Raw genomic sequence first — 16025 nt, 5'->3', positions numbered from 1 at the left:
GTGTCATATATATTGTAAACATTGGAATGATACATATAGCATGCAGTACGATGTACAGATAGTACTGAGATAGAAGACAAAAATGAAAATAAATAAAAACGAAAATAAAAATAAAAATAAAAATAAAAATAATAATAATAATAATAATAATAGTGAAAATAATAAATGTAAAAATAAAAATAAATATAAAATAAAAATAAAACTAAAATAGAAAGTAATAAATAAATAACTAAAGGAGGATGATAATAATATAGAAATAAAAATAAAAATAAAAATCTATAAAAATAAAAATAAAAATAAGATAAGAGGATATAAAATAAATATAAAATAAGTGCATAAATAAAATAAAATGCTATAGATTTACATGGAAATAATTAGTGTACAAGAAGGTTGAAGGATGGCCAGTCACGCAGAGCAAAAATAGAGTGGGTCCAACCTCTCCATGGGGGCCCCCAGGTCTAAAAAAGGACTGGCCATCCTTCAACCTTCTTGTACACTAATTATTTCCATGTAAATCTATAGCATTTTATTTTATTTATGCACTTATTTTATATTTATTTTATATCCTCTTATCTTATTTTTATTTTTATAGATTTTTATTTTTATTTTTATTTCTATATTATTATCATCCTCCTTTAGTTATTTATTTATTACTTTCTATTTTAGTTTTATTTTTATTTTATATTTATTTTTATTTTTACATTTATTATTTTCACTATTATTATTATTATTATTATTATTATTTTTATTTTTATTTTTATTTTTATTTTCGTTTTTATTTATTTTCATTTTTGTCTTCTATCTCAGTACTATCTGTACATCGTACTGCATGCTATATGTATCATTCCAATGTTTACAATATATATGATACTATATTTAAATAAGAACGCATATATACTGATTCTAAATGTGAACACTGCTTTATTAAGATGAAACAACTCCATGTTTCCCATTCCATTCCGCTAGTTGCGGAAGATTTAAACAGAAACACACCTGTAACAATTAGACAGGTAACATGTATAAAAGGACTTTGAGCTTCATTGTTTAAGATATCTCTACTGAGGAAAGGGTCATATATAAAGTACCCTGAAACGCGTCTAGAGAAAGAAATATTTATCGCATGACTACCGCAATTCACAAACCGCCATTATTTACCTCCGATACAACTCCATCACCTGCTGATTGTACACCTGGCTGTAATTCATCCGCCATTCCATCAGACGCCGAGAGATCTCCCACGAGGCTTTCCTTTCCCTGTTTCCGGAGCAAGATCCATATATCTCCGAGCATATCTACATCTCCGGAGCCACTCCGTGATCGGTGACTTCTCTTTGGCCTGCGGCAACCGGGCCCGTCACCGCAAGCGCATGCCAGCGCTGGATAAAGCCTCCATTACATCTGCCATCGAGCCTGCAATTATTCCGTGACCGGTGACCTTTTTGGCCTGTGGCATCCGGGCCCGTCACCGTAAGCGCACGCTAGCGCTGGACACAGTCCCCATATATTCATCTCTCGGACGTCCAGCCAAAACCACCCTGAGGAGTTGGTAATTATATCACTTTGTGAACTGTTCTAAACCACATGGGAACGGAGTATACCGTACAAAAGTATACTATGTCGGTTTACAATATATTGAAATAGCGGTAGAACGTAATTCACATGCTACAATTTTTACAAAAATATTTTTAATATATGCTTTGTATTCAAATATCTCACCTCCCCACAAGGGCCCTGTGGTAGGAGGCATTTATGTATTAGATTTGTATTATTTATTTTATGTCCTATTTGTATTTTTTATATTAAATTTGTACATCATTTAAAGTGAAGCACAGTCCGATTTATTATTTATTATTATTTTTTCTGTAATTTCATCATCATGTACCATTTTATGGTATTAGTCTAGAGGCATTTGGTACCCCCCCTTTTTTTCCTTATATATTATTTTGTACTAGTATTTTTTGGTGTAAATACTTTCCATTTAGCCTCGATTAATTTATATTGTGAGCTGCACATACCCCATTTTTTTCGATTTAATTTACAAATCTGTTTATCTTCAGGGCACCAGTTGATTAAAATAAAAAAGTACCCCTTTAAAACTATATACACATCGCCCCCCCTAAAGGACATTTTTCCCTATAGCCCTTGATAAAGCCACTTGTTGGTGGCGAAACGTCGTGGTGATGTGTATATAGTTTTAACATCAACAGTCAGGTCTCTTGAATATGTACTCATGGGTTGCGGACTGCAGCCGCAACTTTACATGATGATGCACTATTAGCGCTTTAAGGGTTACTTGTTAATTCATGAAGAGACTTCCTGTTGGCATTTTAATAATAGGCAGAACAATAATAAAAGTTACGTTTTACAAGAGTTATTAATTAATTAGTGGATGGTAAATTTTGGTTATTAATGATCACTTAGGTGATCAATTGTAAATAGTGGCTGGATAAACCACCCCCCATCCATAGGTCCTTTTTGTGTGGTTTATCCAATTTTTAAATTAGACACAGAAACCCTGCCAGAAAAACTGCGCAAATGAAAAAGAAATATTGCGTAAATTTTCACAAAAAAGTTCCATGAAAATGTTAACCCCATTGTGGAAAAAAATGTTCTACAATGTTCTTATATACAATGGTCCCTCAAGTTACAATATTAATTGGTTCCACGACGACAATTGTATGTTGAATCCATTGTATGTTGAATCCATTGTATGTTGAGACCATAACTCTATGGAAACCTGGTAAATTGGTTCTAAAGCCCCAAAATGTCATTCAAAAATCGGAAAAAGTGAGAATTAAAGAAAAATAAGTAGATAACTAATATAGATAAAGCAAATCCTTACATATAAAAGTAATAAAGATCTGCTGGGAGCTGTAAATCACTGTCTATGTCAGTGTTTCCTAACCAGGGAGCCTCCAGCTGTTGCAAAACTACAACTCCCAGCATGCCCGGACAGCCAAAGGCTTGGGAAACACTGGTCTTTGTAGAGGACAGGAGCTTCTTCAGGGTCCTGTACAGTACACGCAATGTCCTAAAAAAGTAACATGGAGCCGCCCTCACCTGGTGTCCAAAGGAGCAGCTAACCCTGGTACAGGTAAAGAGTACAGAACATGTAATACCTCCCTGTACTGTAGGGGGCGCTACCAGACACCAGTCAGTGCATACACTTCAGTAATACAGGGATTTTTACCAGTAAATTGCCCATTCTGATTGGTCAGTTCTCTCGGCCATTGACAAGTTTCACAGATCAGGACTGTCTTTGTCCAGATTTTCATTGTATGTTGAGTCTGGTTTCAACTTACAATAGTCCAGAAAAGACCGTTGTATGTTGAAACTGTTGTATGTTGAGGCCATTGTAAGTTGAGGGATCACTGTTCTATGGTGGGGATTAGTCACCTGCGTAAAAAAAAATCATGTGTGTTAAAAAAAAAAAAAAAATTTTCCCGTTATTTTTGTATTTTTTTTTTTACACTCAGAGCGGGCGGGGCTTAGTGTGCGAAGATAAATTTATTTATCACCTGTGTGATAAAAACTGCGCAGGTACACTCACTCCGCTCCCTAGATGGCGTAATTGCTTGCGTGTCTTCTCGCCGGTTGCGCATCCTTTTGGAAAGTCCCAACACGTATTCTGTTGCGTGCACAATTTTTTAAATACCCAGCAGAAAAATTGTGCGAGTGAAAAAGAAATATTACGTGCAATTTTGCGCAATTGATACTTACCCCCCCCCCCCCCCACACCTCATTGTAAAAATGTTCTACAACTTTCTCATGTACTATGCTGGAAATTTGTCATCTGCGTAAAAGTAATTTCTGTGAAAAAAAATTGCGCTTTTTTAATTTTGATATATTTTGTGCACTCAGAGGGGGCGGGGCTTATTGTGCACAGATAGGTTCCTTTATCACCTGTGTGAGACAAATTTTTGTGCAAAAAAAAATTGCGCGGGTATGCTTTCCCCAGATGGCGTAGTTGATTGCGTGTCTTCCCTCCTGTTGCGCATCCTCTTAGAAAGTCACAAAGCTTATTCTGTTGCGTGCACGATTTTTAAAATTAGACACAGAAACCCTGCCAAAAAAACGGCGCAAAATGTAAAATAAATATTGCACAAGTTTGCACGGAAATTAGAACCGCCTTTCCTTTATTGAGTAATAAACAATTTTCTAATATTGCACAACTACAACTCCCAGCATGCTCGGGAAGATAGGATCCCAGTAGTGAAGATGGCTCAGGAGAGAAGAGGAAGGCTGATAAGAGACCTGTAAGAGTATTGCTTCTCTGACAATCTTTACTATGGCCAGGATACTATTGAGCAGTGTTTCCCAACAAGTGTGCCTCCAGCTGTTACAAAACTACAACGCTCAGCGTGCCCGGACAGCCTTTGGCTGTCCGGGCATGCTGGGAGTTGTAGTTTTGTAACATTTGGAAGCACACTTGTTGGAAAACACCGCACTATACAGCAGCCCATATGTTGACTTCCTTGCCCCCTATGGATATGATTGGTTCTAAAGGGGTTCTCTAAGGATAGAATTTTCTTTTTCAAAAACAGCGCCACCCCTGTGCTCAGGTTATGTGCGGTATTACAACTTGGCTCCATTCACTTTAATGGAACTGAGCTTCAAAACTACACACAACCTGAAATAAATCCAGTGATAAATCCAATATGGCTGATCTGATTCCTGGCAGCGCCCCCCATATGTATCACTTGGTACCACTTGGCTCCATAACAAGTTATAGTTCAGAAAATAGAAAGAAAAGTAACTAAGTGTATATGAGAATGTAGGGTAGACGTTGTGCCCCCTGCTGGCCTCCTATCTCTGACCTCCCTGAGTCTTCAAGGACCTAATGTCCAATATAAATGGAGAAATGTTCCTATTTGTTACAGATTTATTACAAAGCGCAAAAGGGAAAAGCCGCCCGAGGGGAGAGCGCGGGGCGAGCACCCTGTAAATATTTAATGTCTGGATACATAGGGTTATACAGTCAGCGATATATAGTGATACAGTATGAGCAAAACTAGACCCCCGCCAATCCCCCCATCATGGTCAGACTGAGGGGGGCGCTATTTCCAAGTTATAGGAAGATTATTCTTAGTGTTATACAAAGTGATACAATGTTTCCAAGGCACTTTTGATATCAATTCTTTACAGTTTACCTGCGTCCCGTAGCCGAATGTGACCAACTCGCTGTGGCCACTCAACGGCAGCGGACACATTCCTCTAGGGGTAAGGGTTAAAGGTTAGGGCTTAGGGTTAGGTGTTGGGTTTAGGGCTTAGGGTTAAAGGTTGGGGTTTAGGGTTAGGTTTTAGGGTTAGGGTTTAAAGTTAGGATTTAGGGTTAGGTGTTAGGGTTTAGGGTTAAAGGTTAGGGTTTAGGGTTAGGGCTTGGGTTTTAGGGTAAGGGTTAGGGCTTGGGGTTTAGGGTTAGGGGTTATGGTTTAGAGTTAAGTGTTAGGGTTTAGGGTTAGGTTCTAGGATTAGGGTTTAAAGTTAGGATTTAGGTTAGGTGTTAGGGTTAGGTTTTAGGATTAGGGTTTAAAATGAGGATTTACGGTTAAGGTGTTAAGGTTTAGGGTTAAAGGTTAGGGTTTAGGGATAAGATTTGGGTTTTAGGGTTAGGGGTTAGAGCTTGGGTTTTAGGGTAAAGGTTTAGGGTTAGGGCTTGGGGTTTATGGTTAGGGGTTATGGTTTAGGGTTAGGTTCTAGGATTAGGGTTTAAAGTTAGGATTTTGGGTTATGGTTAGGTGTTGGGGGTTATGGTTTAGGTGTTAGGGTTTAGGGTTAGGTTTTAGGATTAGGGTTTAAAATGAGGATTACGGGTTAGGTGTTAGGGTTTAGGGATAGGGTTTGGGTTTTAGGGTTAGAGCTTGGGTTTTAGGTTAAGGGTTTAGGGTTAGGGCTTGGGGTTTAGGGGTTATGGTTTAGGGTTAGGTGTTAGGATTTAGGGTTAGGTTTTAGGATTAGGTGTTTAAATTTAGGATTTTGGGTTATGGTTAGGGTTTAGGGTTATGGTTTAGGTGTTAGGGTTAGGTTTTAGGATTAGGGTTTAAAATGAGGATTTAGGGTTTAGGGATAGGGTTTGGGTTTTAGGGTTAGGGTTTGGATTTTTGGTTTAGGTTAGGGTTTGGGGTTTGGGGTTAGGGATGTGTTCGGCGGGGGTGGGTGGGAGATGTGTGGAGAAACTGTGTCCCGGCCCCCCTGAGAGAGGATAGCAGGGATGGAGTGAGAGGGAGCCGGCTGTAATGCAGAAAACTGTCTGTGTGCGGAGGGTCACATTCCACTACAGGGACACAGTATTCTTCATTACACCGTCTGTCAGTTACCATCATTAGTAAAAAATAACTCTACACAGACACGTCACATACACTCCTCAACATCACAAAGCAGGAAAAATCGTGGAATTATGGACATCACAGGATAGATAGACATGTTAATGGGGTTATCCAGGAATAGAAAAACAGAGCTGATTTCTTTCAAAAACAGCACCAACCATGTCCTCAGGTTGTCTGTGGTATTGCAGCTCAATTGGGATGAAGTAAATGGAATCAAGTTGTAATACCGCACACAACCTGAGCAGAGGGTTGGCACTGTTTTGGGAAGAAAATAGCTCTGTTTTTCTATTCCTGGATAACCCCTTAAAGGAGTACTCCGGTGGAAAAATAAAATGTTGACAAATCAACTGGTGCCAGAAAGTTATAAAAGTTATAAAAAAAAAACAAAAAACCTCCATGTTGGTTTAGCATTGGAGTTTTTTCTGCCAGTTTTTCTATTCTTCAATAGAAATCCGTCAGTCTCAAGGTGAAAGAATCACATGACTTATCATGATTCAAACGCAGGGGAAGAAACACCAAAACTGATACCCACTATTTTTGAAAAAAAAAAAAAATGGTGTTTTTCAGGGTACAAAAAAGGCCAGAAAAAGTAGAAACAGCCTCAAAAAGCAATAAAAAACAAAAACAAAAACAATAATCTGTGATAAAATCAGCTTACAAAATGGCTCAGGAGGGAAGAGGAAGGCTGATAAGAGACCTGTAAGAGTATTGCTTCTCTGACAATTTTTACTAAGACTAGGATACTATTGAACAGTGTTTCTCAACCAGTGTGCCTCTAGCTGTTGACAAAACTACAGTTGTAGTTTTGCAACAGCTGGAGGCACACTGGTTGAGAAATACTGGCATATATTGTAACATGCTGGAGGTTGTAGTTTGCAACAGGTTGGGGAATATTGCTGTTGGCTGTCAGGACATGCTGGGAGTTGTAGTTCGCAACAGCTGGAGATGCTACAATGTGAATATGAACGAGACATCTCCGTGTCCGTATTTGTTAGGGCATTTAGAGAAAATGCACGCCAGAAAATCTGCAGCGTTTCCCCTATTTCCAGAGAGGAGAATAAGGTATGTGGCTGACAAGGTGTACTTTCACGTTATCGCCTGTAGGTGTCAGGTTTGCGCCAAGAAATCCCTGATCCGTTCTGAAGACAAAGAAACCTTGAAGTTTTGGCTTCATTCGTTTTTTCTCAGTCTCTTCGCACCTTTTGTCTGACTTGTTCGCCTCCTAAAGCTGCAGCAGTAAATTCATTGAAAATAATCAGTGCGGAGCTTTTCCATATAAAAGCCAGTCTTTGGCTCTCCGGGCATGCTGGGAGTTGTAGTTGGGAAACGCTGACATAGATGATAAAGATGGGAGGTCAATAATGAAAGAAAGAGCCAGAAAAATAGTCACATGCAACCAAAAACCCTCCAAATCTTGTCCCTATTTATCTACCTGTCTATCTCTTTCATCCATTTATCTATCTATCTATCTATCTATCTATCTATCTCATATCTATCTCATATCTATCTATTTCATACCTATCTATCTCATATCTATCTATTTCATTTCTATCCATCTATCTATCTATCTATCTATCTCCTATCTATCTATCTCCTATCTATATATCTATCTCATATCTATCTATTTATCTATCTCATATTTATATCTATCTATCTATCTATCTATCTATCTATCTATCTATCTCCTATCTATATATCTATCTCATATCTATCTATCTCCTATCTATATATCTATCTCATATCTATCTATATCTATCTATCTATATATCTATCTCATATCTATCTATCTATCTATCTATCTCATATCTATATATCTATCTCATATCTATCTATCTATCTATCTATCTCCTATCTATATATCTATCTCATATCTATCTATCTCATATCTATCTATCTATCTATCTATCTATCTATCTATCTATCTCATATCTACCTCATATCTATCTAATATCTATCTATCTATCTATCTCATATCTAGCTATCTATCTATCTACCTATCTAGCTCATATCTATCTATCTATCTATCTATCTCATATCTATCTCATATCTATCTATCTCATATCTATCTATCTATCTCATATCTATCTATCTATCTCATATCTATCTATCTATCTATCTATCTCATATCTATCTATCTATATCATATCTATCTCATATCTATCTATCTATCTATCTCATATCTATCTATCTCATATCTATATCTATCTATCTATCTATCATCTATCATATCTATCTATCTCATATCTATCTATCTATCTCATATCTATCTATCTATCTATCTATCTATCTATCTCATATCTATCTATCTATCTATATCATATCTATCTCATATCTATCTATCATCTATCATATCTATCTATCTATCTCATATCTATCTATCTATCTCATATCTATCTCATATCTATCTATCTATCTATCTATCTATCTATCTATCTCATATCTATCTATCTATCTCATATCTATCTATCTCATATCTATCTATCTATATCACATCTATCTCATATCTATCTATCTCATATCTATCTATATCACATCTATCTCATATCTATCTATCTATCTATCTCATATCTATCTATCTATCTATCTATCTCATATCTATCTATCTATCTCATATCTATATCTATCACTCTTTATTGAGGCTCTTATCACACTTTTTTGATCAAGACGTGTCTTCCCTCCACCACGCGGAGGTGGTCTTGATTCCGATGGGACCCTCACACTTCTCATCTCTTCTAGGCATAAAGCCCCCAATTTATGATGCAATGTAATGTTCTGCTGTAATCTCTTTTGTGTGTATTCTGTGTTATATCAGTGTGCGCCCGTGTGTGGTTGTTTTTGTGCAATTTCTCTGTTTTTTTGCACATCTGGATTTTGCGCAGCTGTCGTGTCATTATTGCATCATGTGACAAGTCTTATAGTAACCCCCATTAGATGTAATGTCATATATGACAATTTCAGGTTGCCCTATAGCTCAAGCCTAAATCTGAGTCAGTGTTTCCCAACCAGGGTGCTTCCAGCTGTTGTAAAACTACAACTCCCAGCATGCTCGGACAGCCAACGGCTGTCCGGGCATGCTGGGAGTTGTAGTTTTGCAACAGATGGAGGCACACTGGTTGAGAAACACTGCTCAACATTATTCTGGTCTTAGTGAAGTTTGTCAGAGAAGCAATACTCTTACAGGCCTCTTATCAGCCTTCCTCTTCCCTCCTGAGCCATCTTGTAAGCTGATTTTATCTCAGATTATTGTTATTTTTTATTGCTTTTTGAGGCTAAGTTTCCACATTTTCTGGCATTTTTTTGTACCCTGAAAAACACCAATTTTGGTGTATCAGTTTTGGTGTTTCTACCCCTTTATTTTAATCATGACAAGTCATGTGATTCTTTCTCCTTTGACTAACGGATTTTTATTGAAAAAACGAAAAACGCTAGAAAAAAGCTCCATTGCTAAACCCACATGGTGTTTTTTATAGCGTGTTTTTTTTTTCTCCCTCTCATAGACTTCTATGGGAGAAAAACGCCAAGATTTTGTTAAAAAAACAACAACAAAACACCATAGTCTCAACAGGCTGAGATTTTGAAAAATTGTTACTGAGCCCAAAACAGCAGAAAAATGCTAAAGATAAGTGAAAAAAACAAAAACAAAAGAAAAAGCGCAAAGTGGGTTAGGAGTCCTGGCATGCTGGGGGATGTAGTTTTGCAATAGCTGGAGGCACCCTGGTTGGGAAACACTGATTTGAGTCCTCCGTTATGAATGAGGCTATACTGAGGTGTCCACCATCTTGGCGGCCTGCGGTCTCAGAGACGTGCTGTCAGTCGGTATCAGCCATTAGTTACGTTACGTCTCTCTATAAGCGCCTCATAAACAGAGGGATTTATTTGTCTGGCTCAGATTGATGGCGCTCCCCGGTGGACGGGGTTGTATCTACCAGATCAGCTTATCACCCCCTGATACAGAGCCCCGCGCAGCCGCGACTTATCCTGTAATCACTTATCTACAAGAGGCCACAGACACCGATCTGCTTCTCCCGAAACAATTGTGATGAATGAGCGAGCGATATTGTAAATCGTCACCCGGCGACACTTAATAACAAAATGTCACATCAGGGAAATGATGCAGACGTCGCGGAGAACACTCAGCCCAGATTACGGTGTAATTGAGCCCGGGCTCCAGGCTGGACCCATTATAATATTATTACAGCACCGCTCCTGCCACCGCCGACTGCGCCTAATGTACACGACGGACGCTGCTCTCCCTGAACTCTCCGAATAATAACAGAAAACTCTCAATGTGCCAAAACCTGATTTATTCCTTCAATAAAACAATTCCTCCAAGTTCGGAGATTACAGAATTTTCCTCTGTGTTCAGACTGGGGGAAAAACCTGACATCGAAGCGTTAACTTTATAACAATTGTAAGAAATCACATGACCATCCTGCAATTATCACAAAACTTTTTGCCCCTTTGCAGTCATGTGATCAAACTGCAGATTATTCCCACAACTCACTAACAAAGTCTGTCTCTATCTATCTATCTATCTATCTATCTCATCTCTCTCTCTCTCTCTCTCTCTCTCTCTCTCCCTATCCCTCTCCCTCTCCCTCTCCCTCTCCCTCTCTCCTCTATTATACGGACCTGGCTTACAGGTGCAGGCTGCTAGGCTAAATATACAGCAACAGGAGAATACAGCAGCACACTGCCAGCACAAGGATATAGATAAAACATGAGTATATAGATACAACATGAGAAGCTATTCAGCTATGGTACAGTAATGAAATAGTGAGATACTTAGCTTGCAATTTGGCGGCCAAATTAAGTATCTCACTATTTCATTACTTCACCATAGCTGAATAGCTTCTCATGTTGTATCTATATACTCATGTTTTATCTATATCTTTGTACTAGCAGTGTGCTGCTGCATTCTCCTGTTGCTATCTATCTATCTATCTCATATCTCTCTCATATCTATCTATCTATCTATCTATCTATCTATCTATCTCATGTCTATCTATCTATCTATCTATCTCATGTCTATCTATCTATCTATCTCATATCTATCTCTCTCATATCTATCTATCTATCTATCTATCTATCTCATATCTATCTCTCTCATATCTATCTATCTCATATCTATCTATCTATCTCATGTCTATCTATCTATCTATCTATCTCATATCTATCTATCTCATATCTATCTATCTATCTATCTATCTCTCATATCTATCTATCTCTTATCTATCTATCTATCTCTCATATCTATCTCATATTTATCTATCTATCTATCTCATATCTATCTCATATTTATCTATCTATCTCATATCTATCTATCTATCTCTCATATCTATCTATCTCTCATATCTATCTCATATCTATCTATCTAATATCTATCTATCTCATATCTATCTATCTATCTATCTATCTTATATCGATCAATCTATCTCTCATATCTATCTATCTATCTTATATCGATCAATCTCTCTCTATAATAATGGGTACATCTTCTCCGCCTGTTGCCCTCCTGCCCCCCGGGGGGTATGATAGTACTCTGTATACTGTGTGAATGGTTGGGGCCGGCATCAATACGTCTCAGCTCCTCACATCGCTCATTCTTAAAGCCTCTGCTTTCTGCAAATCCCTAAAGAAATCTCCCGGCTGTGTTACCATGACAACACAACGATGCCCCCCCACCCCATCCCCATCCCTCAAGTTGAGTTGGAGTTAGAAGTCGCTCCTTAATACGTCCTCGATCTCCTGGAACGGGCGCAGCCTGGACGCCGATCAATATTCAGCCTCCACATTGTGTACAATGCTCCTTCCCAGATCAAAGCTCCTCGGATTGAATAATTAAAAGGGAAAACATCTTTACAATCGTTTCTTCTCACAATGAAGGAGATTTTTATTTTCCGTGTAATATGGGACTAATGCTTCAGCGACGACCCGACGCTCCCATCAGCATAATGGAAAAAAAACGGATTTATAAATATGGCCCCACAATTAAAGGGAACCTGTATCCTGTCTTAGTTGGCGGGTAGAATATTTGGCGCTGGAAATTGTAATATTTAAAGGGCGTCTCCTGTTTCTACATCACAGGGTAAAGATATTTTATCAAAAATTCTTCTAAACTTTGGTATTTTAATAGGAATTTCCCTCCCATCATGCCTTGAGGCAGAGCACAGATTTGAAATCTTATCTACTGTGGGAAGAGTCATGTGATCTTCATCGCCACCTACAACTACTGCAATGCTTCATTTTACCTGTGGGGGCACTGCAGGGTACTTGCTGCTGGACTACTTTGTAGGTCCTGATGAGGTTGTCAGCTGAAGAGCCACAGGTTGGGGACAACTGCTCTCCAGTGTCCTGGTGTCAGTGGAGTCCATCAGAGAAGCTATTCTCTGACGGGTTCTTTATCAGCCTGTCCCTTCTCTCATGTATAACTAGATCAAAGTTGACCTTTTATCTGGTCATAAATCAGCTTAGAAGATGGCTCTGGGGAGAAGAGAAAGGCTGATTAGAAACCTTTAAGAGTATTACTTCTCTGATGGACTTCACTGATACTCAGACACTGTAGAGCAGAGTGCCTCCAGCTGTTGCAAAACTACAACTCCCTGAAACACATGCATAAAAAACCAACCCCAACAACTGGATGTTGTTTAAAGGGGTTCTCCGGCCCTAGACATCTTATCCCCTATCCAAAGCATAGGGTATAAGATGTCTGATCGCGGGGGTCCCACCGCCGGAGACCCCGCAATGCGACACCCTATGCATCTGGTGCACGGAGCAAACTTCGCTTCGTGCCGGATGACTAGTGATGCCGGGCAGAGGCTCATGACGCCACGGTAATGCCCCACTCGTGGTGTGGCGGCCACGCCCCCTCATTGCAAGTCTATGGGAGGGGGCGTGACGTCACGCCCCCTCCCATAGACTTGCATTGAGGGGGCGTGGCCGTGACATCACGAACAGGGAGCGGCTGTGACGTTACGAGCCTCTGGAGCTGAACCCGAAACTCTAAACGAACGCCGGGTGCAGCACGGAAATTCCGGGGGTCCCCAGCGGCGGGACCCGTGATCGGACATCTTATCCCCTATACTTTAGATAGGGGATAAGATGTCTAGGGGCGGAGTACCCCTTTAAGCTGCAAAAGTCCGATAAAAAAAAAGGAGTTTACACTTAATTTTATGGCCGTAAAACGATGTCCTTAAAATGTTACTGCATTGGGAATTAACATTTGCTTTTCCATTAAAAAAGTAAAAAAAAAGTTCATCCAGCTTTCAGGAAAAAATTCTAGATCTTATTTAGACAAAAGTAAAAAGAAAAAACAAACAAACAAACTAAATCTCATTAAACTGGAAATCTAACACCTGACGTCTCGCTCTTAGAACAGATCTCAGTCATGGCAAAGGCTGCAGACGGCTCTCCCATTGACTTCAATGCAAATCAGTATTAAAAAAATATTATTTTTTTAAGTCAGTTTTTTTCAGCCGTGATTTGTCGGTTTTGGGGTTGGACGAAAATACTGTATGAGAATATTGCGTTACACACTCACACACACGCACACACACGCACACACACACACGCACACACACACACACGCACACACATATATACACACACACACACACATATATACACACACATATATACACACACACACACACATATATACACACACATACGCACACACATATATACACACACACACGCGCACACACACACACGCACACACATATATACACACACACACACACATATATACACACACATACGCACACACATATATACACACACACACGCGCACACACACACACGCACACACATATATACACACACACACACACACACACATATATACACACACATACGCACACACATATATACACACACACACACACGCACACACATATATACACACACACAGTAGAGGGGCTGGAAAAATGTTCTATGATCAGAATTGGTCCGACTCTTAAAGGAACATTCCCGATATAACTGACACTTTGGAGGTTGATTTATAAAGAGTGGTTAAAAGAGAAACTGTCACTGTTACCCACGGCAAAAAATTCCAGAAATCAGATTTTATTTCATATTCTACTGCTGCCCACTTGACCCCACCCATTGGCTCCGTCCTTTGATATGCCGGCCTTTACTTCTGGGGTGATACACTGTAACAAACCCCCTCCTCATGTAATCTCCTTACTACTGGGGTGACACACTGTAACAAACCTCCTCCTCATGTAATCTCCTTACTACTGGGGTGACACACTGTAACAAACCCCCTCCTCATGTAATCTCCTTACTACTGGGGTGACACACTGTAACAAACCCCCTCCTCATGTAATCTCCTTACTACTGGGGTGACACACTGCAACAAACCTCCTCCTCATGTAATCTCCTTACTACTGGGGTGACACTGTAACAAACCTCCTCCTCATGTAATCTCCTTACTACTGGGGTGACACACTGTAACAAACCCCCTCCTCATGTAATCTCCTTACTACTGGGGTGACACACTGTAACAAACCCTCTCCTCATGCAATCTCCTTACTACTGGGGTGACACACTGTAACAAACCTCCTCCTCATGTAATCTCCTCACTGCTGGGGTGACACACTGTAACAAACCTCCTCCTCATGTAATCTCCTTACTACTGAGGTGACACACTGTAACAAACCTCTTCTGCATGTAATCTCCTTACTACTGAGGTGACACACTGTAACAAACCTCCTCCTCATGTAATCGCCTTACTACTGGGGTGACACACTGTAACAAACCTCCTCCTCATGTAATCTCCTTACTGGTGCTGGCTGGACATGTGCTTCAGGTGAGTGTCGGCTGCTTCGGATGCTCGCTGGCTATGAACTTTTTTTGCAGTGGGCGCCCCCATCACGAGGGCGCTGTAGGCGGCTGCCTGGAGGTATATTTTAGAGAATAGCTCTTTTTGTGGTTGCCTTATAGATGCCATAAAAATTCCCCTATACCAGAGAGGCCATTGTGGCCTCTAACACCTGTGTAGCGGTCGCCCCTTTGGGACGGTGGCACGGAGCGCGGGTGGCACGTAGACAGACCAGCAGTGAATTTCTTACAGTCCTCCGCCGGTCCTCCAGGACTCCGCTCCATCATACAGAAGGCACGTTGACTTTTATTTATACAGCAGCTGGAGAACGGCCAAAACTGCTTAATAACCGGCTCTGGCCGGATTATACCATTTATAACGACAAAACGCTGCATTTTATGTCCAAGCGCACAAGAGTCGGCAGAGTGTTCACGTGTCCACGACAGAACACGTACACGCAGCGTGTCCGTCCTGTGTACAAGCTACAATGCTATAAGAAGTTGTCATGTGGCTGAGAAAACCCTCTTACTGTGGGCTGTGCATGGGTTAAAAATCTGTATATTGTATCAGATGAGTGATGCCTTGGTCATATGACATGCTCCCCAGCCGTGGCTTCTATGCAGAAGCTTCTGGAAGGCTGTGAAAAGAGTCTCTAGTCCACACCCCCTTTCTCCAGAGGGCTGAACCCAAACTAGTTCACTCTAGTCCGGCTTAGACCAGCAAAGTGTGAACATCGAGTCTGAGTGTGGCCTAACTCTGCTCCTAGGTCAAAGGTCTCCAAATTGTGGACCTCCAGCTTTTGCAAAACTACAACTCCTAGCATGCCCGGACAGCCGTTGGCTGTCCGGGCATGCTAGGAATTGTAGTTTTGCAAC

The 16025-nt window shown here is 40.0% G+C and overlaps 1 protein-coding gene across 3 annotated transcripts in view; it reads right to left on the bottom strand.

The window, feature by feature from the left end:
* Positions 1–16025, bottom strand: part of GAS2 (growth arrest specific 2) — a 92874-nt gene that overhangs the window by 11642 nt on the left and 65207 nt on the right. The window lies entirely within an intron of this gene.

The sequence above is a fragment of the Hyla sarda genome, chromosome 6 (assembly GCF_029499605.1).
Source record: "Hyla sarda isolate aHylSar1 chromosome 6, aHylSar1.hap1, whole genome shotgun sequence".
In the NCBI taxonomy this organism is placed as follows: domain Eukaryota; kingdom Metazoa; phylum Chordata; class Amphibia; order Anura; family Hylidae; genus Hyla; species Hyla sarda.
Note: the sequence above shows the minus strand (reverse complement) of the source record. Positions and strands in the feature narration are given on the sequence as shown.